The sequence below is a fragment of the Lissotriton helveticus genome, chromosome 3_1 (genome assembly GCF_964261635.1).
Source record: "Lissotriton helveticus chromosome 3_1, aLisHel1.1, whole genome shotgun sequence".
In the NCBI taxonomy this organism is placed as follows: domain Eukaryota; kingdom Metazoa; phylum Chordata; class Amphibia; order Caudata; family Salamandridae; genus Lissotriton; species Lissotriton helveticus.
The window spans coordinates 869,800,702-869,815,088 of NC_136061.1; positions in this window are offsets into that span (position 1 = coordinate 869,800,702).

The window sequence follows — 14,387 nt, forward strand, 5'->3', positions numbered from 1 at the left end:
CATGCCCCCTTTCACCACCACTCTGAAAAGGCACCTTGTGGGGCACTACTGTTTGGATGATGAAGTCACCTTGGCTGCTGAGGGTTCTTGGGGGCCAAGAACACATCCTTTTACCTCCAGTGAGTCCCATACAATGGGATTGCTGTGAGCTGGTCTAAGGTGCTGCCCCCTTTCTCCAACACTCTGCAAATGTGCCTCCTGGCACACTATTGCTTGGGGGATGATGTCCCCTTAAATGCTTATTGTCATTGTGGGCAAAGAACTCCACCCTGTCACCTCCAGTAAGTCTCACAGTGAAATTGTGAGAGTTGGTCAGAGGCCCCATCTCCTTTCTCCACTGCTCTGCAAATGCACCTCCTAGTGCACCATTGATTTGGGGATGAAGTCCACTTGGAGGCTGAGGGTCCTTGGGGGCATTGTAGCCCTCCTGTTACATCTAGTAAGTCCAACACAGCAGAATTCCTGAGAGGTGGTTGGAGGTGCTTCATGGAAGTGAAGCAGTGTTTGCTATGCTATACTATGGCTTCAGCGAACAGACTCCAGACACCACCCTCCTCTCCACCACTGACAACCAGCCCACTATCACCACCTGGAAACCAGCTACCACCGAAGACACTGCCATGACCATGAAGAACAACCAGTCAGGAGCCCCCACATACCCCTGCCCACTGCACATCTACCACAGAGCCATCATAGCCATAGCACCTGAACTATGCAGGACCATTAACGCCTCCTTCAAATCCGACATCTTTCCAATGACTGGAGGCAGGCAAAGGTAAAGCCCCTCCTCAAGAAACCATCGGCTGACCCGGCAGACCTGAAAAACTACCGACCCATCTCTCTCCTTCCCTTCGCAGCCAAAGTCACAGAGAGATTTGTTAACACCCAGCTGCCCACCTTCATCAAAAGAATGCCATACTTGACTCCTCGCAGTCCGTATTCCACAGCAACCACAGCACCAAGACCACCCTCCTCGCTACCACTGATTACATCTGCATGCTACTGAACCAGGGCCAAACTGCGGCCCTCATCATACTAGACCTCTCTGCAGCCTTCGACACCATCTCCCACCGCACTCTCGCTGCCAGACTCCACAACGCTGGCATACAGGGAATCGCCCTCGACTGGATCCGCTCCTTCCTCACTGGCATTACCCAAAGGATAGGACTCCCACCCTTCCTCTTCGAACCCACAGAGATCGACTGAGGAGTACCCCAAGGATCCTCACTCAGCCCCCTGCTCTTCAACATCTACATGGCCCCCATTGCCACCATCGTTAGACAGCATGGGCTCAGCACAGTATCCTACACCGATGACACCCAGCTCATCCTCTCCCTCACGAAAAACCCCAAAGACACCAGACTCAGATTCCAGGAAGGAATGAAAGACGGCGCAGCCTGGATGAAATACAGCTGCCTTAAGCTCAACTCTGAGAAAACAGAGGTGCTCGTGCTTGGACCCTCCTCCACTGCCTGGGACAACACCTGGTAGCCTTCTGCCCTCGGAAACCCACCCACTCCAACAGACCACACCTGAAACCTCTGCATCATTCTAGACTTCTCCCTCACCATGACCCGCCAGATCAATGCTGTCACCTCCACATGCTTCAACTCCCTCTGCATCCTTAGCAAGACCTTCAAGTGGATCCCCCGAATGCAGGAAGACCGTCACCCACACACTCATAACCAGCAGACTTGACTACGGTAACACTCTCTACACTGGAATCAACAAAATCCTGCTACACAAGCTCCAAACCATCCAGAAAACCACAGCCAGACTCGTCCTCAAGACACAAGCACATGACCCAGCACCTGTGAGATCCCCACTGGCTCCCAATCGAGAAGAAAGTAAAATTCAAGCTACTTACCCATGCCTAAAAATCCCTCAACAACACCAGCCACAAATACCTCAACAAAAGAGTCTCCTTCCACGGACCCAAAAGGAACCTCCTCTCTGCTGACCTTTCCTTGGCAGAGACCCAGCAAATCCGTAGAACCAGAGCAGGCTGAAGAGCCTTCTCCATGTCACAGCAAAGACCTGGAACAGGCTCCCAGTCAACATCAGACGCTCTGCCACTGTGCACACCTTCAGGAAGAGCCTCATGACCTGGCTCTTCGACTGATCCGGAGCTGCACCCCGCTCTACCAGTGCCTTGAGACCCTCACGGGTGAGTAGTACGCTTTATAAACCTCTGACTAATTAATTGATTGGGGGAGCAGTGCTCCCGCCATGCCATAGCAAACTGCAATGTCCTAGGTGTGCGTACCCCGGGACATTGCTGGAGCCGGCCCTAGGGGATGCAGCATCCCTCCCATCTTCTCTTTAGCCCCAGGGAGGTGGTGGTCCCCGGGGCAGGGGGTCCGCAACAGACACCTGTATTTTTTTAATTGGTGCCCTGGGGAGGTGGTGGTCCTGGGGTTGCGTGGGGGGCAGGAGCCCCTCACACCTTTTTTTAAACAATGAAGCCCGGGGGCTGAGGGGGGGGCACGTGCCTGCTGCATTTAATGACTATAGCCCCAGGGAGGTGGTAGTCCAAGGGGCTGTGGGGGCCCCCGCATATCTTTTTCCAATTGCCCCTGGGATCTGGCCCACCGGGGGGCTTATACGAAACTAAGCACGGGAGAATTTTGGCAGGACCCCCACTGAGATATATTTTTTATGCTTTTTTTGACAGGCCCAGGGGACCAGGGTGTTTCTACCCTGACCGGTCTGTTGTTTTTAATCCTTTTTTGTACCTTTTTTCTTGTGACTAAGTTCAACCAAGTCACAAGATGGCTGCCAACATGTCCTGGTTGGAACTGTTTACAGCCAATCAGACTGCAGGCTCGAGACCAGGAAGGTTTGTGGATCCTAAGTGGTCAGAATTGTATATCTGAGAAATGTTTATATTTCTCACGAACTATTGAACGGATTTACACCAGTAAGCAAAAAATACCTTATGAACCCAGAGCTACCTTTTTGCCAAATTTGGTGTAATTCTGATCAGCAGTTCAGGCTGTAGCCGTGGCAAATGTTTCCTATGGAAATGAACATGGTGAAAATGTGTTTTGGGACCCACCTTTTTCTCATCCCCCGCTTGACAAATCACTCTGAAACTTTCAACACAAGAGCTGACCTGACCGCTTCATTAGTTTTGACAATTTTGCAAAGATTCGTCAAACAGCACCAAAGATGTGGGCAAACGAATAAACACCTTTGGATAGAAACAAGGTCCTAACTATAACTACCTTCTGGCTACTGTCAGTATTTACATATATATACATACACACACACACACACACACATATATGCTTCATGGGAGTGTAGAGTGCACCCACCTGTATGATTTCTACCAGGTAATCCTTCCCTCATCACAACTGCAATGAAAACCGCACCGTAATCCAATTAGAAAGATCAAGAAAGTGTAAATAAATAGGTAAGACAATGGATGAGAATTAAAAGAGATTGATTGTAGTTAAAGGTGTTCAGGGGCTGGGGTTGGGGGGGACTCTCCCATTGAAAATAAGAAAAAAGGAAAGTGAAGCCATATTTTTAACATTTTCCACGAGGGCAACAAAAAAATAAAAGTTAACATTTAAATTTTGTGAATTTCACATAGGGACAAATTTTGGAATTTTAGTGGAATCATTTAAATTTTGCCCAGGAACACACCACCAACACAACAGAACATTCTTACTTACCATGCATTTGTGAGGGAACCTTGCATTCCTGGTCTGTAGGTGTCGAGGGGTGCTTGGTCAATGTCCGTATGGAAGAGGGTATCATTAGTTTATTTACCTGTCCTATCACTACCTTCCTGTGACCAAGCTTTGCCTCGCTGTTGTCATTCAGTCTGTACCTCCGCTGTGCGATAGCGGGGATTGGTAAAAAACATTCTCACCGTCACAGTGGCAAAACACTGCTTTCGACAATACTTGTTTCATTTTGCATAAGGTGCCATCATAATAGCTGTGACAATTTCTTCTCGACTCCATGTGAGGGCTGTCAGGAAATGCAGTTTACCCCCTTTCCCAGCTCATTATCTTATCTGAGACCCTTCTGGGCCAGCTTTGCTTCTCCCTCACTTCCTCGCCCCTCGCGGCCTCATGTCTACATCAAATGACTACATCAATTCCGATTCTATTTATGGCCCATACCTCCAGTGGGAGGCTTCAACCTTTACATTATGCATGTGTTAGACACAGATGCATTTGAGAGGTAGATACTTGACCTCAATGTGTGATTTCATGGAAAATGGATTTCACTGTAGGTGTTTCAGTAAAGAGAAGGGAGTTAGATGCTTTTGAGTTCATCTCATGCATTCGTCATCTCGCAGTTTTTCCCTTGGGACTTACTTATCATTCAGTGAACCACATATTCGCAGAGCAAAGTAAAGTGCTATAATTATCAACTGAAATGATAAACTCGGTAAAACAAAAGATTCACACGCATCCTCTAAATGACGATTGAGTTCTAATACTTGTGTCGGGCAGATTACGTAGTTTTCTTTTTATTAGATACGGCTTCATGTTGGCGGTCCCAAATTATATTTTTGCTTTTTCGTCCCATATGTTGGATGAATTGTGTGTGCATCGGTTGGGAAATTTGACTTTGCAAACTAAAGTTAGACTGCGTGTCAGAGGTGAGCCGAGGTGTGTGCATCTGGGTAATAATTTTAATTATTTAGGATAACATCAGGGTGATGGGAACAAGCCCTGTCAAGTGTGTTGACTTGTCTGCTTGCAAAGAGAGCAGTAAAAAAGTTTCCTTGCACACATTAAGCCATTAAATGAGGGGTGTATGAGGACAGGAAGCATGCCTTACACTTTAGCCCTAGTAAAACAATGCACAGCACAATGGTGACTGCGTGCAGCCAGAAGCATCCAGAATGGGTATGCGTTTCACAATGCGGGTAGGCATTGTTGCAGCAGCGTAGAACGAGCTGCTTCTAGGCGCACTTTAAAATGAGTGATCAATGGTACATAAATGAGACGCATGGATTGACGCATGGATTTACAAGCCCCTACAAAAATGACGCAAAAGTGGCGCAAGGGGCTTGTAAATCTGCCCCACGGTCATTTGTCCCTATTGACCGAGCTATGAAGTATGACACGAATGCCTGAATTTAAACCATAGAAAGTACTCAAAATATAAATGTTTCTAAATGAAGACATTTAATATAGCATACAGTTCTAGGAACAATAATCTTACTTTGTTTGGATCCGTATTGCAACTTAACCACGTTTTTTGGTCGATTCTAGTTTTCATGCAGTGCTATGTTAAGTGCATTTAATAGTCCTGTTCACTATTGCTAATGACACTGCAGTGCAATCTCTACGGAGGGGCTCGTTCGTGTGGATCTTGGAAGGTCACCAACAATAGAACATGGGATTGGGTGTGGGGGTGGGGGCGGTGGCTATAGCTTGAAATACCCTGTGCATTTGAAAGGTATCATGTCATTTAGAATGAGGTGTTCAGAATTCACCCATAAAGACTGGGTGCACGCCATATGCATGCGATACCCAATCCGGACTGACATATACAATTTTACATACAATAATCGTATTTGAGATAATTTGCAAAGTCGATGGATATTTTAAATTTATGGCACGGATTCAGCACTCTTGGGCACCTTTAAAAGTTGTCCTTTTTGGGACAAATTAAGGCCGATTCTCAGCAAAACAGATTGCTTTTTGCGACAGACGTGGCTGCAAACCACAGCTCCTTCTGAGGGCCAATCTCCCCCACCCCCGAAATGAAATAAAATCATCTGTAATAAAGCTACTGAGAACTCTGGCAGTGCAAAATGTCAGTGCAAGTTAAGAGCCCGCTGTTCGAAAATGAGATTTCGAAATGAACCTGGGAGCCTCATTGGTATTCAGAGGTGAGCCAGCTCATCACAGCTCTCCTTTGTGCCCCTGATGTGGTCTTGACAGATGTGTGGAATTCATTTTTAGGCGCTCAGTGCCAAGTGTAAAAATCTCGGCAACGCTGGGCGGTGATTCTCTGTAGATAAAGCGCAGTTTTACCCCTTATAGACTCCTGGCCCTCCAATCTATTTGTAAATGAAGCGGTTGCAATATTTTCTACTGGACTGCCCATGAGATGTAATCCATAACGCTGCTACTGAAGGTCTTGAAGTAACAAAAAAAAAAGAGAGAGGGGAATAGAAGACCTGACTCTGCTTCTGGCAGCTGTTGTATTAGAGGAAACAAAGCAGCAAGACGATGAGCACAAAGCTCACCAAAAATGAGCACAAGGTGCAAATCCACCAACCTCGGTTGTATTAAGGGTGTCCATCATCGGTACAGGAAGGTAAGATCCATACCACATTTTTCAAAATATCCACATTCTGGAATCAGGTTCGAGTGACTGCATCGGCTCAATAGTCTATTATTCTGGTAAATCACTTAATCTCCCTGTTCCTAAAAAACAAAAATGAATGAGTCCTTTTTGGTGGTAGATACCTTGAAATAAATCGAGCCTTTATGCTTTTAACACACTTTGAGACTAATATTTTGACTGTTTCATAATATATTCCCACTCCTGCAACTGTATGGCTGGTAATTTCTAGCCAAAATCATACTAATTTCAGAAAATACACTGAATTTAAAAGGGGAAGAAAACTGCACAAAAAATGATCCTGTGGGTTAAGAAAAGCCTCTGAATATTGTTCCCTGAAGAAGCCCCGATGATACAGGATGAAACGTGTTGGCTGTGTCCTTGTTCCTTTTTTAATCTGGATGTAAAGAAATATAGAATGAATGTTACGAACATATGTGGAAGTTAAGAAATGAAGAAAATGAACATTAGGAAGGGGAGAGGATGTGGCTGGGGTGATTGATCTCAGACCTGGGGAACCAGGTTCGAGTCTCTGCAATGACCTCAACATCCTGTGATTCTAGGATAATCACTTAATCTACCTGTGCCTAGCAAAATGAATGTGTCCTTGTGTAACCCAACTGGTGCTCATGTAGAGTACTCTGATACCTGATGCCTTCGGGTCAAGTTCGCGCTGTATAAAACTCCAGAAAAAACAGAACATAACTGGCCTTTTTTGCAGGTTTAGCCCCACATTTTTTGCCTTGTGCCTCCTAGTTGGACCTGTTTTTGTTACATTTAGGACTCTGAGCACTTTACTACTGCTGATCAGTGCTAAATTGCATATGCTCTGTGTAACTTGTAATTCTGATTGGCTACCCACGATTGGCATATTTGATTTACTGGTAAGTCCCTATGGAAGTGCACTGTGTGTGCCCAGGGCCTGTAAATCAAATGCTACTAGTGGGCTTGTAGCATTGGTTGTGCCACCCACACAGGTAGCCTTTCAAATGTATTTCAGACCTGCCACCGCAGTGTCTGCATCCACAGTTTTACTTGCCATGTCGACCAGGCAAAGGCATCAACTTGTCAAATTCTAACCTTCCCTTTTCTTGCATTTAAGACACCCCTAAGGTAGGCTCAAGGTGCCTCCATGGGCAGGGTGCAGTGTATGTGAAAGGTAGGACATGTACTGTTGTGTGTTACATGACCTGAAAGTGGAATACTGTGCATTTCGTTTTTCACTATTGAAAGGCTGACTGTCCAATAGGTTAACATGGGAGCTGCCTTATAACATCTTACAAGTGTAACTCTCCATTTGAACAAGATAGAGAAATGGAGTTTAAGCTCTCTGAATTCAGAATTTAATAAAACCATCTTTTAGTAGAGGTGATTTTTCAATTGTGTGTTTGAAAATGCCACTTTTTAGAAAATTGGCATTTTCTTGCTTTACCATTCTGTGCACCTCTGTCTGTTTATGTTTTCACTCTCTGGTTTAAGATTTACAGGCGATGGGTATGTGCATTCACTCTAGAAAGACACAAGGAAGGTTGAGGTGTGTCCTGCCTTTCCTGGGTGACTAAGAGTCATGCCAAATAGATCTTTCTGCATTTAGAGTGGGGAAAGGAGTTTTTACTAGCACTTGAATAGGCTGTGTCTGCTCTGTACAATGGCGTCTCTACCTCCTGGAGTGAAGCTGGACCAGGGAGTACAGAACTAGTTTCACTGAGCTCAGAGACTCTTGAAATAATTACCACAAAGAGAAAATGGGGTATAAATATTAGATCTAAAACCCCAGAACTTTAGATTTATTCTGGAATCAAGAGGTACCTGTGCCAAGGAGAAGAGCTGAAGAGCTCTGAGGAGTAGTACTGCATCTTCACTGTGTGTTGCTTTGCTGGGTTGGCCTGCAGTTGCTGCTTCTGCCAAGGAGAGGACAAAGACTGAACTTTTCTGTGAGTCCTGCTTGATAAGATCTCCAAGGGCTTAAAATAGACTGTGCCTCCTGTCCTGAAGTTTCAGGGACACAAAGACTTCACATGCAGCTTCCCTGAACTCCAAGGCTTGGAGTTCTGGTGTGCCTAGTGGTGCCATTCCTAGTTCTGCCCCACTGGGGGTATTTGCAGTGATGCAAACCCCAAAAAGAAGTTTCGAGATACAGTCTCCAATGATGCTGCCTACACCTATGCTGTGGTCACAACTTGCTGGGTGAGAGCAGCACCAACCATGGCAACACCGCACCATCGCAAGAAACCAATGCACCAACATCACTTTACCTCCCTTGCACAGAAAAGACTTGACGCCTCACCTCCCCTGCAACAGTAGGGAACGCACGCCTCACCTCCCCTGTGTAGCAGTAAGGAACCAATGCTTGACCACCCCTGTGGCAGTAAGGAACTGACGCATCGCCTCCCCTGTGCACACCGCGCCTCTGACCAGCTGGCCGCTCTCCCTGGCCATCACCACGCCCCGCCTTCAATCCTTCAAAGGGCGGTAATTGACTTCCCGACGTGGGAGACCCTTGTTGTTTGCTGCCTGCTGCTGCTTTCCACGGACACTCTTTTTGGACCCTGTCAGCCCTTCACAACTTGCGGAACCCGCTTCGCGGGTCCCGCTGCGCCCCAGAGGTCGAGGGTAATTTGTAACACACCTGCGTGGGAGGACCAGGGCTGCGAGCGTGCGGGGCAGGACTTCCAATCCCAGAAGCCCCTGCACACCGCGCCTCTGACCAGCTGGCCGCTCTCCCTGGCCATCACCACGCCCCGCCTTCAATCCTTCAAAGGGCGGTAATTGACTTCCCGACGTGGGAGACCCTTGTTGTTTGCTGCCTGCTGCTGCTTTCCACGGACACTCTTTTTGGACCCTGTCAGCCCTTCACGACTTGCGGAACCCGCTTCGCGGGTCCCGCTGCGCCCCAGAGGTCGAGGGTAATTTGTAACACACCTGCGTGGGAGGACCAGGGCTGCGAGCGTGCGGGGCAGGACTTCCAATCCCAGAAGCCCCTGCACACCGCGCCTCTGACCAGCTGGCCGCTCTCCCTGGCCATCACCACGCCCCGCCTTCAATCCTATGGACTTCCTATTTAAGTGAAGGCTATTACCCGCTACGCGGGAGCGTGCGGGAGCGTCCCGGGAGAAGCCCGGGACAAGGGCGGGACCGTCTGTGGCCGTCCGGGGCCGAAGGAGGCCGGGCTGGGCCTACTCTCTTGGATTGTGTCCACAGCTTTTGAGCTCAACTATTGGTTGAGATCCCCCGGCAGAGTTTAACTCACTACGGACATCATGCCGTCCCCGGTAAGAGAGAGTACTCCATCTAAACCGGGCGTGGTTAAAAACCGGACTCTTGAAAACTATTTTTCCCGGGCAGTAGGGGAGGGGGATAAAGAGTGTAACCTGTCCAGGTTAAGGGCAGAACGGAGACGCTCAATTGATAACATGAAAAATACTCTCCTTGGAGATCACGTTATTACACCCAGGGAAGAGTTGTCTAGAATTGATGATGTCCCATTACTGCTGAGGGATTGCACTAATGTTTCGCCAGGGGCAGTTATGAGTATAGCACCAGCCAATAGTCCTAGTCCAACTAGGGCGACAATTGATTTAGTGTCCGAATTCCCCCCAGCGCCCAAACCTAGGAAAGCCACATCTAAGCCATCTAACACCCAAGTAGTTTTCGGACCCCCTCCCAACAAACGTAGGAGGAAATCCAAGGGTAATCAAGGAAAGAACCAACCCAAGGTTCTACATTCGGACTTTGGTAAGTCCTTAAAAACCCCAGTGTTAGTAGAAAAACCCCCGGAGGATTCACACCCAAAACCCATTGCTTATAAGGATCCAGCTCCTGGCACAATAAAAGAAACAGGAGCTGTTATTGCTAATATCCCCTTGTCTGTTGTCCCGCTTGGAAATGTAGAATTCCTGCTAAGGTCCCTGCTATTGCCGATCAGCGAGAGTATTAAAAAGATAGAGATCAGACTAACTATTTTGGAGGCGACATTAGGTAGTCTGAAAACTCAAGCTGGCCGACAAGGAGGGCAATCAGATCCCATTCTCCCTACCATAGTGCCCCAACCGACGGCAAATAGTGTTGCCAATCCAGTCCCCTCACAAGCCGCTCACAACAACTTTTAAGGCCAGAGCCTGTCATATCTAAACCCCTCCCTGCGAATACGCACAACCAACCGCCAGGACCTGTACCCCCGGCACAGCTGGGAGGTAATATCATCCCGACCCCTTTAATGAAGCTCACCCTGAGACCACGAAGACCTAACTTACCCCCAGAAACTAACGCTTTTACGCTAGTCATGGCGGGTGTCCCCCCACTTGAGGCAGGCGAAATGGAGGACTTTTGTGCCCTGAAAAGCAGGGTAATTAAGTGGTTAAATATAAACAGACCCCTTCCGACACACTTCAATAGTGAGATCATAATGGTAAGAAGGGTGCCATGGGTGGGGAGAACACAAAAATCCATAAAAGGGGACTGTATACTAGTGAGTTTCAGGGATACAGGTACGGTGGCATACATATGTCAGGGAAAAAATAGCTCTAGGGAATCCACCATCCAAACCCTTCATGTGTCTTTCTTTTTTCCAATTAGCCCGGTTCCATTTCAACAACCCCAAACTCATGACACTTGGGAGAGGGTTGGGAGGAGGGGGAGACACCAGGCTTTACATCCCAGACCGATAGCTGGTCGACTGGAACAGCCATTTTATTCCCACAATCAGTTTAATTGCTTGTACGGACTAGAGGGGGTCGATTGACATAAAGATAACACCCCCCAGGGCTGTATTGAAAAGGGCGACCTGGCTGAAATATTGGAGGGGCAAAGTTTTAAGGCTCCACCAACCCCGGTGATTGGCGTGGGGGATTCAATGTGCGCAGAACTTGAGGCAATAGTTAAAAATAATAATGAAGGAGGGGTACATGAACAGGCAACGCAAAGGCCAATGTTGGAAATAAGATCAAGGGACCCGGGGGGTGCAGAATGGAGTGGAGAGGGGGTGAGATTTATCTCATGGAATATAGCTGGTATAGCGGGCAAATTTCATAATAAGGAATGGGTTGACTACATTAGAAAATTTAATATCATATGTGTACAGGAGACATGGGCTGTGGAGAATAATTATCATCTGCAGGGGTACAAGTGCTTTTTTGTTCCCGCCCGAAAATCTAGTTCTGGGAGAGCAATGGGTGGTTTGTCCCTCTATGTAGATCTAGTTCTCCCAGGCACCTGGTCCTTCCCAGATTGGGCCTCACATGGGATCCAGGCAGTCCGGTTCCATGGAAAGGGGCTACGATTTTCTGTTTTTAACGTGTATAACTCCGAGTCAGCAAATAACCTTACCCCGGTATTGACTGAACTCGACCAAAGGCTGGGTCAAGAAATCGTATCTCAGAATAAGTGCCCATCCCATGGGTTGCTTGTGGTGGGGGATTTTAACTGTCATCTCTGTCCGGCACTAATTAAAGCAAATACAGATTGGGCGCAATGCCCAATTGAGAAGGGGCCTCATTTTTCTCATTCACCTACCGGGGATGCTCTTAGGTTGCTTCGGCTTAAGTATGACCTAGAGCATACCATCAATATGATAGGCCCACAGTCGGACGGTACACTCCCACCGACTTTTAAAGGCAGGGGTTGTTCATCTATTATAGATTACATTTTGGTCTCGAGATCCCTGGTCAATAAAGTAACTAGTGTAGGGATAGACTGGAACAGCTTCAGTGACCATAACCCGCTTGTTTTAATGCTTACATATAGGGCGGGCCCAGGACCTAATGTCCACCGTCTAATAGGGGAGAGGGTCACTGATCAAGGCAGGAGATTGAAGTGGTCTAGAATAGATGGGGTAAAATTTTATAAAAACTTGAGCAATAAGGGTCTGCGGGCCATAAACGACTGCCTGGACCTGGAAGTACAGGGCACAAGATTATTGGAAACGTTTGACCATATTGTAAATCTAATAGATGGGCTATTAAGGACCAATGCGCCCACACGCAACCTGGTCAATCCCCGGTGGTTTGATCAGAATTGTTCTAAAGCACTGAGGGAACTGAAATGCTCTCTTAAGTCAAAACCACGGGATCCACAAAAAATCAGGGCAAGTAGAGAGAAATACAGAAAAGAGACCAAAAGGAGGAAACTCGCCTTGCAGGCAGAAGCTTGGGCAGATCTGAGAGAGGCAGGGGAAAGAAGGGATCTAGCGGGGTTCTGGAGTATCATTAATAAACCGACTTTTTTAGAAAATGATTCTCCGGAAATAGGGGCCAATATCCTACCGGAGCAGTGGGTTACCCACTTTAGGAGTTTATATAACCACGAACCGGGTATCCTTGTAGAGCCATCAGTAAATCAAAGTCAGGCTCCCCCGGTAGCATTCACTCTTAAAGAGATTATTGTAGGGATGGAAAGCCTAACTAAGAACAAAGCCCCTAGCCCGGACGGAATTCCCCCTGACCTCTTCCTTAGTAATATAGACCTATGGGCCCCCCTGATGACTAGGGTCTTAAACACCGCTATCTCCTGTGGTCTCCCCCCATCATGGTCTAAAGCGATTATAGTGCCAATTTTTAAAAAGGGCAATAAGGATGACCCTAGGTGTTATCGGCCTATTTCCCTGATTGACGTTTCGGCCAAACTTTTGGGAAGGGCAATTCTGAATAGATTGTCAGAGTGGACCGAAGAGAATAACATCCTCTCGGATACCCAATATGGGTTTAGGGCAGGGAGGTCCACTAGCGATCAATGCCTGAACCTATATATGCTGACTGCCAAATACACTCTGGCCAGTGATGAACCCATTTATATGGGATTCATGGACCTGGCAGCAGCATTTGACCATGTCAATAGAGGGAAGCTATGGGACATGGTGGCAGGCTTGGGGATCGAGAGTGGTCTAATTACCATATTAAGAGGGCTGCACAGTGACACCACGGCCAAAGTAAGATTTAACAGGGAGGGGGGATTGTCTGACTCCTTTTCATGTAAAAGTGGAGTCAGACAGGGCTGTATCCTTGCCCCTTTTTTGTTCTCCCTTTACATTAATAATTTGGAACAGTCTCTCTTGGGTTTAAAAACAGATTCTCCAAGGGTCGGGTCGCGGCATATCCCTGTCCTGCTCTATGCAGACGACGCGGTTTTGCTTGCGCGTACACCCCGAAGCCTGCAAACTTTGATAGATGGGTTCGTCAAGTTTATGAGTGATCTGGACCTATCTGTCAACTTAAGTAAGTCTTATGTGCTCGTGGCAGGCAAAAAATCTTCTTCTAAATCCTTTTACACAATAGGTACCCATCGTTTAGAGGAGGTTAAAACGTTCTCCTATCTCGGAGTAACCTTTGATGGTGCCCTCCAATTTAACCCCTTGGTGGCAGAACGCTGCAGTAAAATGATCGCCTCCAATGGGGCTATAGCTGGTTATGGCAGGAGGCTGGGCAGGTGGAGCCCTGAACAGGTGATGATCCTGTACAGCTCCATAACATGTTCTAAAGTAAGCTACGGGGCAGAAGTTTGGGGCTTTGTGAACACTGCTAGAATTGAACAGGAAGAAAATAGACACATGAAATCTATCCTGAGGGTACCACCTAGTACTGCTGGACATATAGCTCATAGGGAGCTAGGGAGGCCACACCTGGTTGACTCATTAAAACTTAGGCCAATTGTGGCGTGGCTTAAAATTTGGGCAAACCCAGATGCATATTTAAGCAGAGAAATTCTATTGGACTGCTTGGGTAGGACTCACTGCATGCGCATCCCTTGGCTCAAATATGTGAGAAACACTCTTGAAGAGTTAGGGTTTGGAAATCTCTTCAGGAACCCCACAACCATCTTAGCACAGCACAAAAAACAAGTAGGGGAAATTTTCCTAGAGCGGAAAACCCAATGTCGTGCGGAGGCTGAAGGAGAGAAAAAGTCCGTGAGGGCTTATAACTTGGTGAAGAGTGTGGAGGGTATGGAGCCTTATCTGTATCTTGTACATAACGCACAGGACAGATTTCTTATGTGTCGTTTCAGATTGAATTTGCTTCCTTTTATGTTGGCTACTCCGGCAGGTTTTACTATGTCAATCGAGCAGAAGGGACCCT